We start from the raw sequence: 18417 nt of genomic DNA, 5'->3' as shown, positions 1-18417 counted from the left end.
CCTCTGCCCTCACGTGGGACCCCTGCTGGAGGCAGCTGATCCCAAGTTCCCGCGTCTGAGGTTCCCTCACAGGAGAGTTGGTCCTCTGGGATAGAGAGCATCATCAAACAGGCCAGTCTGTGCAGCCTCCTCCCAGCAGCCCTCCCTGAATGCCATGGTGGGGTCTCTTTGGGCAGCCTGGACTCTATAGGGGTGCAGGCAAAAGGACTGAGGGAGCTGTCCCTGCCCCCCACAGCCACAAGTGCTGTGGCCTGGTCCTCTGTCACCTCTTCCTCTCATGCCTCATCAACCACTCTAGACATGGCTGGGCACCCTGCCGTGACTCTCACCTTGCCTGCCCATAGTAAGCCCAGGATGCCTGGCTGACTGGCTGGAGAGAGACAGGTCACCGGCTCTGGAAGTCCCTCTGACATCTAACCCTCAGTCAGAGCTAACAGAGAGCAGAGTGCACCAGGCTTGGGGGCTCAGCGGTGCATGAGGGCATGAGGGGGCCTGTGTCCAGCCCCAATCTGATGAGGGAGACACAACCCTGCCCTGAGGGCTCTACTTCAGCTCACTTAGAGTGTGACTTGGGCTCAGATGTGACAGGAACTGCTGAGCCTCAGTTTCCCCATCTGTAAAAGAATGACAAGTGCCTCTAGGGGTTGTAACCAGCATGAGATGAGCAAACAGGACACTGGTTTTGTGTTGAATAGTCTCCCCTGAGACCTGTTGTGCACAGACCTGGGGAGGCAGGTGGGGTGGCTAGGGCTTGTGAGGGAGGGGCTTGGAGCAGAGGGAAGGGCGTTGGACATAGTTGCTTCAGACTGGGGTTCTGGCGGCTTCCCAGCCTTCTCCAGCTTCTGCCCTGGGGCCAACCTCGTGCCTTCTCGTGCCACTCCGCTGGGTGGGGACATGTTCCGGAACTGTCCACTCCCAACCCAGCAGTCCCAGTCCCTGGACGTCTCTGTGGCTTAGCCCCAGAACACAAGCAGCTTCTGGCAACAGACGAGTGCTGAATGAGGGCCCCTGAGAGCCAGGCGTGCCCAGGAGAGCCAGCCAAGGAGGGTGCTTGCTGACTCCTGGACACCCTCCAGCCTGGGGACATGTGAGTGTGGGGCCGCCTCCACCGTTCTTAGAATGCGCCTTAGAGTCCTTACGAGGGGGTTTGCCTCTGCCTGGAAGGCCACCAGCCCTCACCACGGGCCCTCTCCTCAACCCCATCCACAGCTGGTGGGGCCTTCTCCTTGAAGCCTTCCTGCCCTCCACGCCATCCCCAGCTGGATTTCTCCATGCTCTCCTGAGGCCCTGTCCTGGCACCACCAGGAAATGGGGGTAGGAGGCACAGGCTGGCTGACTCATCGCTGTCCAGAACTGGCGCCTGGCTGCAGCGGGCTGTGGCCAGGAGGTGTGTTTGTTGATCCAGTGAACGAAGGAATGCAGGGGAAGAAGGTGGGAGTGACCTTCAGGCCTTTGGCCTGGGCTGAGGAGGATGGCCCAGCTGGGAGAGCAGTGTCAGGCTGGGGCCTCCCGCCCATCCCCCAGCTCTAGCCACCTGGGCATGGGGGGGGGGCAGAATCGTGAGCCTCCCCCAGAGACTGGAGCGGGATGCCTCGTGGGGCCCTTCTGGGGCACATCAGGTGTGAGGACGCCTGCGTGGAGAGGGGAGAGGGAGACTAGACGGAGGTCAGTGCCTTCAGGGCTAGCTCCTGCGGGGCACATGGGCCCAGGGACTGGCCCGGTCCAGGCTCTCACAGTCCGGCTGGTGCCCTGCGCAGGCACCACAGAGGAGGCACATTTGTGCCAAACACTGAGGGTTGGGTCAGTTCGCTGCAGCCGCCGCCTCCACATACGCCCACAGAAACACAGGTGCTGGCCCTAGATGGACACGCATGTGACATGCAGACCTAGTAAGCCTTCAGAGAGCTTGCTGCTGCCTCCTGCTGGGAAGCAGAAACTGGAGAGGGGATGAGGCCGGGTGAGTGATGCCAGCGGAACTGTGCTAGGAGCAGGCAGGCAGGCAGGCAGGCAGGCAGGCGTGGGCAGTTCTCAGAAGAGTCTGCTCAGCTCTCTGTTGGATGAGGTGGTAAAGCCAGGACAGCCCTGAGTGTAGTAGGCAGGTACTTTCTGACCGAGAGGGAGGCCTGGGGCCCACCCCGGGACCCCATGAAGCAGCCTGGCCTTGGGTTTCATTTCATTTGTCAGTTCAGCACCCAAAATAATTTATATGTTTTTTGTTTTAAAATAATTTTCCTTTTGTATCCTGCAGTGGTGTCCTGAGACAATTTCTGATGCTGCTAACACTATCCAGCCATCTACCCACCTACCCACCCATCTATCCGTCCATTCATCTATCCATCCACCCACCCATCCATCATCCATCATCCGTCATCCATCCATCCATCCATCCATCCATCCATCATCTATCTATTCATCATCCACCCACCCATCCATCCATCATCCACCCATCCATCCATCATCCATCCATCCACCCACCCATCCATCCATCATCCATCCATCCATCCATCCACCCATCCATCATCCATCCACCCACCCATCCATCATCCATCATCCATCCATCCATCCATCCATCCATCATCCATCCATCCATCATCCATCCATCCATCCATCCATCCATCCATCCATCATCTATCTATTCATCATCCACCCACCCATCTATCCATCATCCACCCATCCATCTATCATCCACCCATCCACCCACCCATCCATCCACCCACCCACTCCAGGGCTAGCCCTACCTGATGAGTAAGCACTGGGGTACCCAGCCCTGACACCAAGCACCTATGGTACCTCAGGCAGCTGTTCTGCTTCCCTGCTTGTTGACAAGGACTCCTCCAGACAGATGGGCTGTGATAGGGTGGCCACTGCAAGCCTGGCCTGGGCCCCAGGCCCCAGCATCTCGGTCTCTCGTTCGGCCTTGCTCTGTGGCCTGGCAGCTTAAAGACTGTGGCCTTATCACTTCTCATGGCAGTCTTTCAGTTTCTCAGATTTCTCCTGCATTTCTCAGTTTAAACTCCTGAGAGCACCTGAGTGCCAGCCTACATGTGCCTGGCAGCAGGAGGTAGCTGTCAGTTAGGGCCCATCCCTGGTCTGGGGAGGGAAGTGGGAGCGGGAACCAGACAGCCGCTGTGAGTGGGGACAGTGGGCAGTCGGTCAGGCAGAGGCTGCGATCAGCCAGTAACCTCTGGCCTCTTCATTTGAATGTCAAACATGCTCCCAGGAGGTTCTCATCATTTGCAGATTCTGTATTTGTGATCTCGCTAAAATGTACTTGTAACGTTAAAACCAATAGTCACTTCGCTGTCACTTGTGGACATGCACAGAGTGGCAGAGACACTGATTTCAGCTGAAGTCCAACAAGACAACCTGTACCTTCTTCTTTCACCCCTCACTGCAGACGAGTGGCCCTCTCCAGGCCTGTCAGTGCCGTAGTTTTCGTATTTTTGTTGACGACTGCCCTGTTTAAAATGGCCCCGAGTGTACACTGAGCTGTCCGCAGTGTCCTGAGCGCAGGAGGCTGGGATGTGCCTCCCGGAGCAAACCCGTGTGGTAGGTGGGCTCCCCTGAGGCCTGAGCCCCGGGGCTGCTGGTCTGAGCTCTGTCCACGACTCAGCCACGTGCACCAAACTAGGAGTCTCGCCTGGAACACACGGCACAGGTCCCGAGCTGGTGGGCTGCTGAGAATGTGTGACCAGGGGCTGGCAGCACCCTCAGCCTGCGTGCCCCAGGAGCAGTGGTTCCTGCTCGCTGATTCCGTGTTTGTGGAGACTTGACCGTCGGTGCTGTGGCCTGGGCTAGCTGAAACCCTGTGTGGGTCCTGCAGCTGGAAACAGGGAACATGGTGACACACTCCTTTGCAGGCATGTGCAGCTGTGCCCTCCATGTGGTCAGCATGGCCCGTCCAGCTGAGAAGGTGTCACTGCAGAGCCTGGAGTGTTGACAGAGCTGGGTCCGTGGCCTGATGCCCCTCAGAAGCCTCTCTGAGCAGCTGCACCATAATCCTGTAGCATCCCCTTCCCCTCCCCCACCCCACAGTTAGTGGCTGGCCGCAGGGAGGGCTGGGGCCATGCCTGGACAGGAGTCAGGCTGGGCTGGGGCTGGTGGCCTGGGGCCTCTGCTGACCCACACAGAGACCTGCGCTGTCCCTCCGCTTCCCAGCCTCGCTTGGTCACCTCAGTGGACCAGTGAGGGTCTAGATGGGTGAGTGGTTTTCTGCTTGGTTCTGCACCGATGACCCAGTGTGATGTGGGCAGAGAGTGGTTTGGCTGTGACTATTTGGGATGCTGGGCCATGTCATCACCATTTCCTACCACGGACTTTGCAGCCCTGGTTCTGGGAATGTGGGGGCAGGATGGGGGTGGGGCCATCAGATGGGATCCCTGGAGGCCCCTCAGAACTCTGAGGGTGAGGACGGCCTGAGACCCGCAGTGCCCCAAAGCAGTGTCTGCACCGTGCAGCAGCTTTCTGCTTACCTGTCCTCAACCTTGAAGCTGCAGACTGGGAGGGTGGGCTGGGCAGGGGCTGAGGGGCAAGGGCGCGGTGGGCAGATGGGGAAGGGAAGGGCATTCAGGCTGCAGGACTGGGTCCTCCCTGGAGTTCTTGGAGAGATGGTAATCGCGCCTGGAATTCCTTGCTGCTGTTTTGGGGCCACTGGACTGTGTTGCTTACAGACGTGGCACCAGTCTGGGCCTTGGGGGTCTTGGCGGTTTTATTTTGGGTGAGGAGCGTGTCATAGAACCGCTTATGAATGGACCAGAACGAGGCCGCTGCTCGTGGTGGTTGGGGTGTGTGTGGGGGGGTCCCTGTAGGTCCTGCCAGGCCCCCAGAATCACAACCTTAAGGTGTGGCTCTGAGCCACCCCAGATGTCCTCGCAGTGGGCTCTGAGCTCCTTCACCTGTATGGGAAAGAATCCACTGGCACCTTAGCGCTCCCGCGATGAAGTTGACAGGTTTCGTGTGGGTGGTGGAGGAAGGCGTCCCCTGAGGCCCAGCGGCAGGGCTCCAGTCCCAGGGCCCCCAGAACGGTCTCAGCCCGTCAGCCTGCTCCACTCTGCCGACTCACAGCAGAGCAGATGGAGATTTAGGGGTAAAAACAGCCAAGCAACCGTAACCCACGTGTGGCCCTTGGACCCACACTGGCCACAGAGCTCCGTGTCCTGTGTCTTTCTCCACCTCTGCCCAAGCTCTTGGCTCTGCAGGGCGCCCCTCACCACAGCCCTTCTCCCCCACACCCCACACCTCACAACTCCTTCGGCCCTGCCTCCCCGCCTGTCTGCAGAGTCTGGGCCCTTCTGCCCCTCCCCTTGTGTTGGCAAAAGGATGGTCACATCCTTTTCCCTAAGCTGCTGACTCAGGCCTGAGTCACCACCCACCTTCTGTAGCAGCAGAGGCACAGGGGAGTGGCCAGTGGGGGCAGGCAGGCTGTGCACAAGGTGGGGAGGTACAGAGGCCTGGGGGGTGGGTGCAGCCTGACTCCCGCCAAGCAAGGACCTGTGCAGGCAGGGAGTGCTGACTACAGGCTGCATTCCGGAGCTGTGGGCCTGGGTAGGCCCCACAAGAGGCTGGCTATGCCACCACGGACAGCGGGCAGTGTGGCCCAGTGTCCAGCCCGGGGGCCCTGGAGCTGGACGGCCTGGGCCCAGAGCCTGGCTCTGTGCATATGTGCTGCCTGGCCCCAGGCAGGGACCTTGGCTGCAAGGAGCTGGGCCCCCTGTAAAGTGGAGGTGTCCATCTGATGGGGTGAGGTGTGAAGCTCTGCTGTCTGTGAGATGGGGTCATCCAGGCAGGAGGTGAGGCCAAGCCAGCAACAGCCCTTCAATGTCCAGCTGAAGTCCAGGGGTGGAGGCGACTAGGCTGCTTTAGACTGGGGGTGGGGGGCGGTTAGGGCAGCTCCTCCTGACAAGCCGAGGGGAGGGAGGGATCAGCAGATAAGGACCTGCAGAGACAGGCAGGAGAGCGGGGTGGGGCAGGGCGTGGAGAGGGTGTGAGCAGGACCCCTGGTGTGGGACGAGAAGCTGGGGCCAGCTGGCAGGATCTGGCTGGGGTCTGAGTGCCCGTGAGTTAGTGTGTGTGTGCGAGCGTGTGTGTGAGCATGAGAAGGATCGCCTGAGGGTGAGCGTGCACATGGGAAGTCAGCTTTTGGTCTCCGCAGAGGGGACACGGGCTGGTGCCCAGCAGGGAGGATAGCCAGATCCCCCGCTGTCCTCTGAGGTTGAGGTAAGATTAGCCGTATGGGGACAGCTGGCAATTTTCAAAGGTTGGGGACACGCGGGAGCCTGTCTCAACCCCTGTGCTGACTTCCTCTGGGGCCTCATTCCCTGCTCAACTCGTGAACCCCTAGAGAAAGGCCAGAGCAGCTGGGACCCCCGGGGTGGCCCACCCCCCACAGCCCTTGGCAGGAAGCCCCAGGGTGACAGAGCCACCAGGCCTGGGACCCTGGGAGCTTGGTTATTTCTCTGGCCCTCTCTGGGCAGCTCAGCTGGTACCTGGCCTTGTGGTTCACCGCTGTGTGGTGTGGGCCATGCCCACAGCCCCAGAATGTGCAGCGGACAGCCTGTGGGCAGAGTGACAAAAGGAGGCGCAGGCGTCGTCCCGGAAGGGTGCTCAGTGTGGTGCATGCACGCAGTAGGTGCTCAGCATGTGGCACCGGGCGCCCGCCGGGGCTCAACCCCTTTGACCCTCGCGTGGCTCTGCCCAGCAGGGGTCGTCACCCCTTCGCAGAGCCAGGCTCCAAGGGGCTCAGGGCTCGCTGGAGGCCACATAGGCAGCGGGAGCCATGGCCGGGCCACGTCCAGGTCTCCCTGAGGGAACAAGCCTGCACCTTGGGGTGGGACTGCCCACCCTGGAGAACACCAGCTCCCAACTCCCCCTGCCCCGCCCCCTGGCTCCTCCGCACCTACACCAGGGCTGTGGGGGCTTGTCCCCAACCTACAGGTGCAGAAACGGAGGAGGCTCAGAGAGGGGAGCAGCGCTCAGCCAGGGGGCCCTGCCAGGGACCTGGTCCCACCCAGACTGTGAACATCAGTGTTCCTGCCGGCGGTGGCCCTGGGGTCAGGACACCTGGCCTGGGTCTCGGCACCCCACACAAGTGCATGTTCCCCTAAGGAAGCTGTCAGCTGGGGCTGGGGGAGGGCCGGGGAGGGCCGGGGGAGGGCCATGGCGGCTCCTCTTCCAGGGGCTGGAGGAGGGGCTCTGAGAACAGGATTCTGTTTCCAGGGCCCTGCTAGGTGAGGTGGTGTGTGTGCCCCTGTGCTGGTGCCTGTGCCTGCTTTCTGGGGTGGGCTCAGTGGCCATGGCGTGGCAGGAGAGGGAGAGAAAGTGAGGTGTGGGGGTGGAGGTGGGGGTGGAGAGATGCTGGTGGGGGCTGTCCCAAACTCAGTGTCTTTGGGGGCTCGGGGGAGGGGGTTGAGAGGAGGAGGAGCTCAGAAGGACAGAGTTAATGTGTAGGGCCAATGTCCTAGGGTGATCCCTGGGTGGGTTCCGCCCTCCTTGGCCTCTGGCCCACATTCTCTTGCTGCATTCCTGCAGCAGGAAGCCCTGCTTCTGGAAACTTCTCCTCCCTCGGGACTCCCTCTAGGCCTCCCCTCCCCCTGCCCTCAGCCCTCCCCTGGGCCAGGGCAGTGTCCTGGGAACCACAGCTGAGCCTGACACCACTTCCGTGCCCCTGTATTGCCCACTCTTCCCCCCCCACACACTTCTTGGGGAACCCCTGGATGTGCTGCCATCCCTACTGTAAGCTGTGGGTGCCGATGCCAGTGGGTGGGTGGGCAGGAGAAGCCTCGGAGGGGTCTATGGGGGAGGGGTGTCCAGCCGGGTCCTTCTCAGGGTCAGCCCAGGCTGCGGGACAGGCCACACCGTCCCTCCTAAGCCTGGGGTGGGGAGGTCCTGGCAGAGACTGTCCAGCTTCTCTGACCTGCATTTCCCGGGGGTGGGGGGAAGCTCGGGGAAGGGGTCCCTGGGGAGCCCTGGGCCCTGCTGGGTGGGGGAGGGCAGACCACAAGCTGCTGTGTGGGACTGAGGAGGCTGCTGTGGTCTGACTCACTCCGGAAAATGAAGGAAGGCAGCCGTTTCCACCATCTGTCTCCTTGGGAAGAGCGGGGGTGGGAGGGCAAAGGGCAGGGCTGCAGGGGAGGCATGCCACCTCAGTCCTGGCCTCTGTCCTCGGGCCTCAAGGCCTCATGCCGTGGTCTTCCTGGCCTCTGCCTTCTGCTGACTGGTGTGGGGTGGGGGTCTTTCCCTAGAGGGGAGGGTGTCTGATGATCTGCATAGCACACCCAGGCCACACCAGGGTTCTTGCTAAGGGGCTTTTCAGCGACCCCTCTGGGAAACCTCTCCCCAGTTCAGGGACCTTAGCACAGCGCTGGGTGCCAAGTACCAACCCCCACTTGGCCTGATGTGTTGTGGTCCAATGTCCCCTGTCTCCTGGGGCCCTGAGAATCCTGGCTCAGACCCGGTGAGCAGCCCCAGCCTCCCATTCCCACGTCCCTGAGAACTACCACCCTGGGCGGCTGTGAGGTGAGGGTGGTGGGGTGACTGCGGGGGCTCTGATAGGGTGCTAGCCCTATCACCCTCCCGCTCCCTCTCTGGCTGGGATAGCCCCAGGTGACACTGCCTCCCTCACCTCTGGGGCTGTGCAGATGAGGCCGCAATGTCCCGAGACACCCTGGCCTCCCCGCAGGTCTGCCCCGCTGCTGGGACAGTGGGTTCCAGCGTGTGGAGTATCAGGCATCTTAGTGGTGGGATCTTCTGTCCAGATGGAAGCTTGCACAGACACTCACTGCTCAGAGCCGAGCTGCGCCTGCCTTTCCCGCACCTGCTTTGAGCACATGTGGGCCATGTTCCTCTCTGGGCTTTGGGTTTCTTGTCTAACTGGGACTGGTGGGGGAGAGGTGGATTCTGTGCTGCACCTGACACATGTCAGAGCAGCAGGAAGCCACTGGTAGAGGTGCCTGCAGGGCTGGGCCCAGGCCTGGTGACGCGCAGTCCCTAAGACTGGGTGTGGCCGTTGTCCATGGATGCGGAAGTCATTAAGAGCCTTTGGTTACAAGGCTCAGAAACCCCTCTTGGTGGAGGCAAGGAGAGAAAGAGGAATTGACTGACTGAAGTCACACAGAGGTGGGCGGGGCTGGATCAGCACAGCCTCTCCCCTCTCCTGTCCCAGCTCTGCCCTGCCAGCCTTGTCCTCCACCCAGGCTGGCACCATCTGCCCGCAGCTGCTGGCTCACTGCCCCTTGCCTGGGACCCTCGGAGGAAGGCGAGGTTGATGATGAGACACCTCACCCCCCAGAAGAATCCTGGGATGGCCTCTCATGGACATCTTTAGACAGTCCCTGTGGTGGGAGGGCCAGGAGAGAGAGGTGCTGGGAAGGGGAGATCTTGGTTCAACAAGGGGCAGTTCTCCAAAAGAGGGGAGGCGAGAGCTGGTTAGAGAGGTGCCTGCTGGAGCTGGGCTGCCTCACATGAGCCCTTTGCTATGCGAAGAGGGGACCGCAGTACAAGGCGTGGTTCCCATGGCTCCCGTGATTCCCAGGTGGGACAGGTGTATCTGACTCAACACCAGCACTGCAGAGGCCTCTGAAAGGCTGTGGAGAGATGCTAGCGAGCTTGGGCTTGGGCAAGGGGATGGTCAACTGTCTGGGAGCAGCTCCATGGTGTTGGGAATTGAGAAGTCACCCCTTGTGTGAAGTCAAAGACCACTGCGGGGTTTGAAGCCTGCAGGTAAGTCGTGTTACCCCTTCCCACGTCAGGGACACATAGCCTAGGTCCCAGCGCAGAGGGCTTCCTCTTGTCTGGGGCACAACAGAGCGTTCCCATTTTACAGATACAGAATCTGAACAGAGCTAGTGGGATGGGTCAGAGTTAGGGGTCTTCCTGTCAGCAGGCACTTCCTTTGCTCCCACCCTGGCTCTGTCATAGGATCCTTAAGGCTACTTAGTGTTAAAACCCTTACAGAATCCAACATCCATCTGTCCATCCATCCAACCATCATCCATCTATCCTTCTGTCTGTCTGTCCATCCATCCATCATCCATCATCTAGCCATTATCCATCCAGCCACCCATCCATCCATCCATCATCCATCTGTCCATCCATCCATCCATCATCCATCCAGCCACCCAACCATCCATCCATCCATCATCCATCTCTCCATCCATTTCCATCTGTCCATCTGTCCACCCATCCATCTATCCATCATCCATCTGTCCATCCACCCATCCATCCATCTGTCCATCCATCCGTCCACCCACCCATCCGCCCTCACCCAGAACAAGATGTGGAGCATTTCCAACACAGCAGGATGTTCCCTGGTGCCTCTTTCTGGTCTACGATGTATTGTGGATAAGAAATTAATCAGAGAGAAGACTTGGAGGAGAGAAGTTGTGTCTTCCAGCGTGGACACTGAGAGAGGTGTGCCCAGATCCTTCTCATCGCCGAGGCCCTGCAGCCAGCTGGGTATTGGAGACAGCAGATCCTCTCCCTGCTCCAGGGCCCTGCAGCTGGGCCCGGGGAGGAGCTAGGCCTCTGCAGCCCGGGGCCCAAGGGAGCTACTGTGGCTGCTCACCCACTCAGACTGACACTCCTCCAGCTCCAGCATCAACGAGGGGTCACTGGCCAGAGGACAAAGCGCCTTTGTGCCAGGGGCACCATCTACCCTGCAGTGTGTGGGGGGGATACACAGGCTGCATTCTTGGAGATGGGGCGAGGGGATGACCGGGACACAGGGCCTTTACTTCTGATCTGATGGCTGAGTGTCAGCCAGATCTCAGGACCCAGCTGGGGTCTGAGCAACTGTGGCGTGGCACCTCTAACCAGCTTCATGGGCAGTAGCAGGAGAGGGTGAGGTCTATTCCAGCTGCAGGGCCAGAGATAGGAGCTCAGTCTTGGACAAAACTCAGAACCTGGGGACCCTGGAGCCTACGACTGGCTTCAGGGACAGTGTCTCAGTCAGCTTGGCCTGTCATAATAAAATGCCACAGACTGTGTGGCTTAAGTAACACAGTGATTTGTGTGTGTGTGTGTGTGTGTGTATGTGTGTCAGGAGGGGGTGGTCCCAGCCCCCCTGGCAGGATCAGGTTCCCTCTGTGGGCCCCGACCTTCTCTCTCTCATTCACGCTGTCAGGTCAGGTCCCCCCTTCAACAGCCACAGGTACCTACTCGGCTGGGGCTAAGACGTAATCTCAGACAGCAGAAGAAGGGTGTGGAGCTCTTTGGGGACAGTCTTCTCTGTCCAGGGCATGCCTAGGGCCTCTGCACTGAGTCCTGTCCAGATTCATGGGTAATACAGGCCGGTCCCCAATCACCTGGGAAAACCACAGAAGGCAGGAAAGGATGGATTCAGGGAACCATAAAACCCAACAGGATCCCAGTGGGAACCCCTGGGACCAAGGTCATCTTGAACTGGGGTGGGTGAGGCAAGGAGGTAAGGCAGGGAGGGGTCCTGGGGGCAGCGAGAGATGGGAGGTCTGCCCATGGCCAGGCTGCAGGGGGGCCGGCATGGCGGGTACACCTGCTGGTGTGAGGGGTTGGTGAGAACAGCGTGGTGGCTGCTCGTGGGCCCACTCTCCCTTCTCTGCCTCCAAGCCCAGGCAGGGGATACCTAATGGGCGGGGGGGTTTAAAGGGGAAACCCTGAGGAGAGGGCTTGCTGGAAGAACAGGTACAGGGACGAGGGCTCTGACACTGACCCCTGTGTGGTTTTCCCCACACCAAGCAATTCTCTGACACCAGCGGGGCGTCCTACAGTTTGGCTCGATTCTGACACTGTCACCCCAGAGATGGCATCACACCCCATAGGTCAAGGGCTCAGTCCTAAGGACTCCCCCTCCCCCACTGCAGAGGCCAGTCGCGTGCCAGGCTGTCACCTGTTCTTCTGACCAGGAAACTAACAGGCTATAGATGGGAGGTTCCCATGACCCCTGCTGGGTCTGATTCATTTGCTGGAGCGGCTCACAGACCTCAGGAGACCTTCACTCAGCAGGTCAGTGGGAGAGAGCCCAGGAACAGCCAGGTGAAGACACGACCGGCCAGTTATGGGCAGGGGAGGGGCTTCCCGGCCCTCTCCAGGGGCCACTCTCGCCCAGCTCCACGTGTCCACTGGCCCGGAAGCTCCCAGAAGCCCGTCCTTCTGGTCTTCATGGAGGCTTCACACACAGGCACGCACGACTAACTGATTGGCCATTGGCGATCCATTAAACCTCCAGGCCCTCTCCCCTTCCTGGAGAGTTCCAGTTCTCTAATCGCAGGGTTGGCTCCCCTGGCAACCAGCCCCCATCCTTAGGTGACCTTGGGTCTTTCCAAGTCACCTCATTCACATAACAGAAGACACCTTTGTCACCCTCATCACCCGAAATTCCAAGGATTTGGGTAGCTCTGTGCCAGGAACGGGAATGAAGACCCAATATGTATTTATTATAAGTCACCATATCACAGGGAGGCAGAGCTCTCGCCCTCCTTGAGCTCTGAGGCAGTATGACCAGTGTGAAAACCCCACCAGAACCAGAACCAGAACACGAGTTCTCAAGCCGAATAGCCGATATGCCAGGAGCAGAGGCCCAGGGAAGAGAGGCCGCTACTGAGCACACCCACGGCGTGAAGCACTATTATGGGAACAGCGGGACCGGGAGCGTAAAACGAGCATGAAGTCATAGTAGTACATCAAAGCAAATGAGACAGATCTATTTAAGTAGATAAAGGAGGACATAATCAATAAGAAGCAAGAAAATAATCATGACAAGAAGAACCTATTGGAAATATTCGGTCTGGCAACCATGATTGTTGAAATAAATAACACCAAGGCAAATTGCAAGTGGATGCAGCTGAACGCCTGGGCCAGTTCTCTGGACAGAGGAAGCGTGTGGAAGGCAGTGGGGGTCCGTGGCGAGATGAGACGGAGGATATGCGCTTGGACAATGAAGTTCGTGAACTTATCTTAGAGAAAGTCCTACACACCTCTTGTGCAATGTCACTACGGTCACCTTTGAAGTATGGTCACCCCTTGGGAAGCTGTGCACCGACGCCAGCGCCTAGTCCACCCTTCAAAGCAACGTTGGAACTCTTTTTCTGGAATGGCCATCAGAGCTGTCATCGTATTACCCTTGATGTCCTGAATGTCATCAAAATGTCTTCCTTTCAATATTTCCGTTATCTTCAGGTAAAGAAAGGAGTCACTGGGGGCCAGATCAGGGTGAGTAGGGAGGGTGTTCCAATACAGTGATTTGTTTACTGGCTAAAAACTCCCTCACAGACAGTGCCGTGTGAGCTGGTGCATTGTCGTGATGCAAGAGCCATGAATTGTTGGCGAAAAGTTCAGGTCGTATAACTTTTTCATGCAGCCTTTTCAGCACTTCCAAACAGTCAACTTGGTTAACTGTTTGTCCAGTTGGTACACATTTATAACGAACAATCCCTCTGATATCAAAAAAAGTTAGCAATCGTTGCAACAAGTTCGTGAACTTAATTATCAGACCTCATAGGTAGAAAAAGCTGACAGACATGGAGGACAAAGTAGAGGTGCCAACAACATCTGGGGCATAGAGGCCCCAGAGTGGAGGAAACATTTGAAAAACCAGGGAAGATACATTTCCTAGTGTTAAAGGGAAACTTTCACAGCTGAAAGCTTTTCTGAAAGGAAGGGTTTATTGAGCCGTGTGCTAGCCAGAAAAGGGCCAGGCCCTGGGGCCTGCAGTCTAAGCCACCAGCAGCAGGGCTGGATGGAGAGACAAACAGGTCCACTGAGCGGGGGCTAGCGGAGACTTTCATACATCAAGTAGGGGGAAGAGAGATGTGAATTTTTCTGGAAGCATTTACACTGGTGTAGACAAACGGGGGTAGAAAAGGTGAAGTGGGGCAGTTCTGGGTAGGGGGGTGCAGAGTCCAAGGAAGAAGCATTTGCCCCCTTGGGTTAGTCCAGAAAGTTCTTCTGTAAGAAGGGGAGGCAGCTGGTAGTCAGTGGCCCTTGGCTAATCTTTGGATAATCGTGAAAACCACCACCCGGAAGTCGATTCAGAGTTTCGAGACACGCTCAGGAATGTTATCAGTCTCTGTTGTTTGGGTCGCAGCTGTTAACTGGCTAACCCCTCTCATCTCTTCCTTCCACCCTCTGGCCACTGTCATTTAATTCAGGACATCTCAGGAGTTTTTCCTTGTCACCAGAATCAATGTATGAAGAACTCATGGGGTTCTGAGGGTGCCAGTGGAAGCAGTTAGGATGGTCAGGTGTATTTTTGTTTTGGAATATTAAAGACTAAAACAAAATTCTAAAAGCTTCCAAGAAGAGAGAGGATTGTGTACAGAAGAACAAAAATCAGGTTGACACCCAGCGTGTCAACAGCAGCACTGATACAGGCAAGGGAGCGGCATATGTCGGGTGCTGGAGAAAGGCTTTCGAGCTAGAAGAATGTGTCTGCTCACGTCACCTTCCCAGTGCGAAGCTCTCAGCACACAAAGGCCCCCATGGAAAACCGTCTCGGGAAAGGACTTGGCCAGGAGACACACGAATCTAGGAGAAAGAAGGGAACTCAAACGCTTCCGCTCCAATTACAGTCGTCTGAAAACGTCTAGGAGGAAAGGGAAGGAGATGAGACGTGTGCTCACCTCACCCCAGTGTGAAGTCCACCCCATTCATAGGCTGGAAAGCACTGAGCACAGAATCAGGCTGCCTGTGAGTTCGGATGGGAAAGAGTCATAGTTTTATTTTCTCTACCCTTAAATTTAGTGCCTGTCGTGTGGGGCGGCCTGCGGGGTCTCTGCTCCCGCTCCCCACATAAGAACGCAGGACATGGTGAGGCCAAAAAGGAACACCCACGGAGCCATAGGTAGGGAAGTCATACCACTATGGTCTCACTGGAGGCTGGTGACGTGAGCAGACCATACCACTATAGTCTCACTGTGCGACCTGCTGTACGCTTTGCTGCCAACCGACCAACTCTCCTCGACTCTCCTTACTCTCCTTCAGTCTCCTCCTTCATTCTCCTCGGCTCCCCTCCGTAGCCGCGGCAGTTATATCAGTGGCCAATGGCTCAATGGCTACAGCTGATGGCCAACCAGCCACAGCTGACGGCCATCTACTATCCGAGTCAGCACTTCTCCACATGAGGCCGAGAGCCTGGAAACTGCTTTCTGGGGCTCTGTCCCCACAGTGCCCCTAACTGACTGGCCACCAAGGGCCCTAGGAGTGTTTCGTGGCAGGAAACCCTGCATACTGTCCCATCCCCACAGGGCAGGGGTCATCAAAACTGCTGCTAGATCTTAATCAATTTATTAATGGGAAAGCTCATTTATTACTGTACAGCAAATGAGACTTTGCATTATTTTGGTGAGAGTATTTCAATATAATGGGTTTTCTCTGTAATTTGCTGCATTTTATTTTGTGTGTTTACAAATCATTTCCTGAGAAGGGCTCCACAGGCTTCAGCAGGCAGCCAGAGGTGTCCAAGGACCAAAAAGGTTGAAAGACACCCCTTTCCCCATCAACTGCACATAAACAGAGTGTATGACGTCACGTGGTCTGTGTCCCCCCCCCCCTTAGTTTTGCCAAAACAACAGTTGATTACCACCGAAGCCTGAATTCCTGGCTCTCAGGTCCTGAGCAAAGGTGATTGTTGCTCTAAGTCACTGAAAAATTCTAGAAGGATGTGGCAGAAGTGGCATAGGCCTGAATTGCCCCACAAACACACAAAGCCACCAGGACAGCAAACCGAAGTACCCGGACACTGTGCAGTAAAGCCAGGCATCGTGTGTCCCTCTGTGGGTGGCAGGAACACACCACCACCAGCATCTATAGACCTCCGAGCAGGAGGATGCGGAGGGAAGCAACTGGGGCATGCAGTGGGCCTGGGGACTCCACAGCCGTCGGCAGGAATGTCCCCAGAAGCCAATGTGAGTGCAGCTGCCAATGCAAGATGGCTGGCATACGCTGCGGACATTTGCAGGCCGTGTAGTCGGGGACCCCTGGAGCTCTCAGAGTAACCAGCCAGGCTCCCAGAAAAGAAAGTGCCGGGAATAGACTCAGACTGGGGAGCACGGGGACCGCAGAGATGTAGGAAAAGCAAGTCCAGACGAAGGACGGGGCGTGAGCAGCTGGCCTGTGGAACCCTCCACGAGAGCAGCAGGAAAGAGCTCTTGGATCATGAACTGGAAAAGGGGTCTAGACCACGCCTCCACTCCAAGCACCGGAAACGTGGTTTATGAAGTATGAGAACGAGCAGTGGACTGTGGTCAGATCTTGGGCAGAGACACTCGAGGCAGAAGACAGGCGAGGAGCAGCATGACACCCTGCAGACCCACTGTGTCATTACCTCTGCTGCACGACAGCCACCCATCACTCACCATCACAGCCCCTGTGGGCTGGTGCTTGGGGTGGCTCCTTTGGAAGTTCGGCTTGGCCTGGTCATGCAGTCAGATGTTTGATTGGTTTGCTGTCATCTGCAGACCTGACTGGGGCCCACGGACCTGCTTCCCACGGAACTGACTCGCAGGGCGGCAAGCTGGGTCCTCCCTGTGTGGACTTCTCTGTGACGGTGTCCTCATGACGTGAGGGCGGCTTTCCCAGGAAATCAAGGACAGGCTCCAGGACCTTTCATGACCCAGCCACAGCACTCAATGATGGCACGTCCCCAGATATTGCTAGTCACTCCAATTTTAAACTGGGTGGGGCCTAGATGTGCGCAGGATTTCTGGGAGCCCGGTATGAATGAGCTGTCTTGGAGTGTGGCTGTCACACAGACGAAAACACAACCTAATACCTCAAAGTCAGAATTAGAAAAACTCAGAAAGGAGGTGATAGTACTTAGAGAATTAGAAATAAAGTGAAAATTATTTCAGAAATTAAGATTAAACCAGAGGGAACCCAAGAGTGAATAAACACAAAAGAAAGCATTCTTGAGAAAGATAACAAGAATTGAAGCAAGGATTAGGGAGAAACTAGCAAATATAAAAAACCGACAAGGAAGATTCAGTGGAAACTTCCCCATATGAATGAATGGCCAATAAGCACATGAAAACATTCCCAACAATAGCAAATGCAAATCAAAACTGCAGTGAGACACCGCTTCACACCCACTAGGGCACGGATGGTGAAAAACACAGGAGCAGGAGCTTTGGGAAGGAGAAGGGGGGTGCTCACACACTGCTGGTGGGGAAGTAAGAGATGCAGCCGCCCCTGTCCTGAGGCAGAGCCTCAAATGGTAAGCAGTTTCCATGTGATGGGCATTTCCACTCCAGGGATACACCAAAAACAGTCGGAAATTATGTCCACACAAAAACCTATCCTGGGATGTTCCTGGCAGCATTATTCACAATACCCAAAAAGTAGAAAAAACCCAATGGGCATCAACTGATAAGCAAAATATAGCATATTTATATAATGGAATATTATTCAGCTATAAAAATAAATTGAATACTTTCACATGTGGCAACATGAAAAAAACCCTTAAGAATGTTATGCGAAGTGAAAGAAGCCAGACACACAAGGCCAAATATTGTAAGATTCCATTTATACGAAATGTCCAGAACAGGGAATTCTATAGAGACAAAGCGTAGACTAGTGGCTGCCAGGGGCTGGGTTGTTAATAGGTATGAGGCTTCTTTTTTGGGTGATGGAGATGCTTTCCTATTAGATTACAATGACGGCTTCAATGTGCAACTTTGTAAATATACTACAAGCCAGTGAGCTGTATATTTGAAATGGGTGGATTTTACAATATGTAAATTGTATCTCAATCAAGATGTTTAAAAAAGAAAGAAAAGGAGCCAATATATGTATAATAGGAATTCCTGGAAAAAACAAACAAGAAAGCATCGAACAAAGCTGATACTAAAAATTAAAATCCAAGACAGCTTACCTGGTATAAAAAGATTTGAAACTGATACATTGAAAGGACACATCCCACACGTTTTTATAAAATTATTGTACATTGAAGGAAAAAAATCCTGTGGACAGTGAGGCAAATACCCAAGTCGTCTGTCAGGGGAAGAAAATCAGATTGTCTGGAGACTTTTCAAAAGAGTGCTGGCCTCGTTTCTGAGGATGGTTTACAAGGCCTGACAATGAAGTTCGTGAACTCATCCTAGCAAAGGTGCTACACACCTCATTGCTGAGTATCACTATGGTCACCTTCGAAGTCCTCCCCTTGGGAAGCTGTGCACCGACGCCAGCATCCAGTCCACCCTTCAAAGCAATTCTGGAACTCTTTCAGGAATGACCATCAGAGCTGTTGTCATATTACCCTTGATGTCCTGAATGTCATCAAAATGTCTCCCTTTCAATATTTCCTTTTTCTTCGGGTAAAGAAAGAAGTCATTGGGGGCCAGATCAGGTGAGTAGAGAGGGTGTTCCAGACAGTTATTTGTTGACTACTAAAAACTCCCTCACAGACAGTGCCGTGTGAGCTGGTGCATTGTCGTGATGCAAGAGCCATGA

This window comes from Rhinolophus hipposideros (genome assembly GCF_964194185.1).
Source record: "Rhinolophus hipposideros genome assembly, chromosome: 5".
In the NCBI taxonomy this organism is placed as follows: domain Eukaryota; kingdom Metazoa; phylum Chordata; class Mammalia; order Chiroptera; family Rhinolophidae; genus Rhinolophus; species Rhinolophus hipposideros.
Note: the sequence above shows the minus strand (reverse complement) of the source record.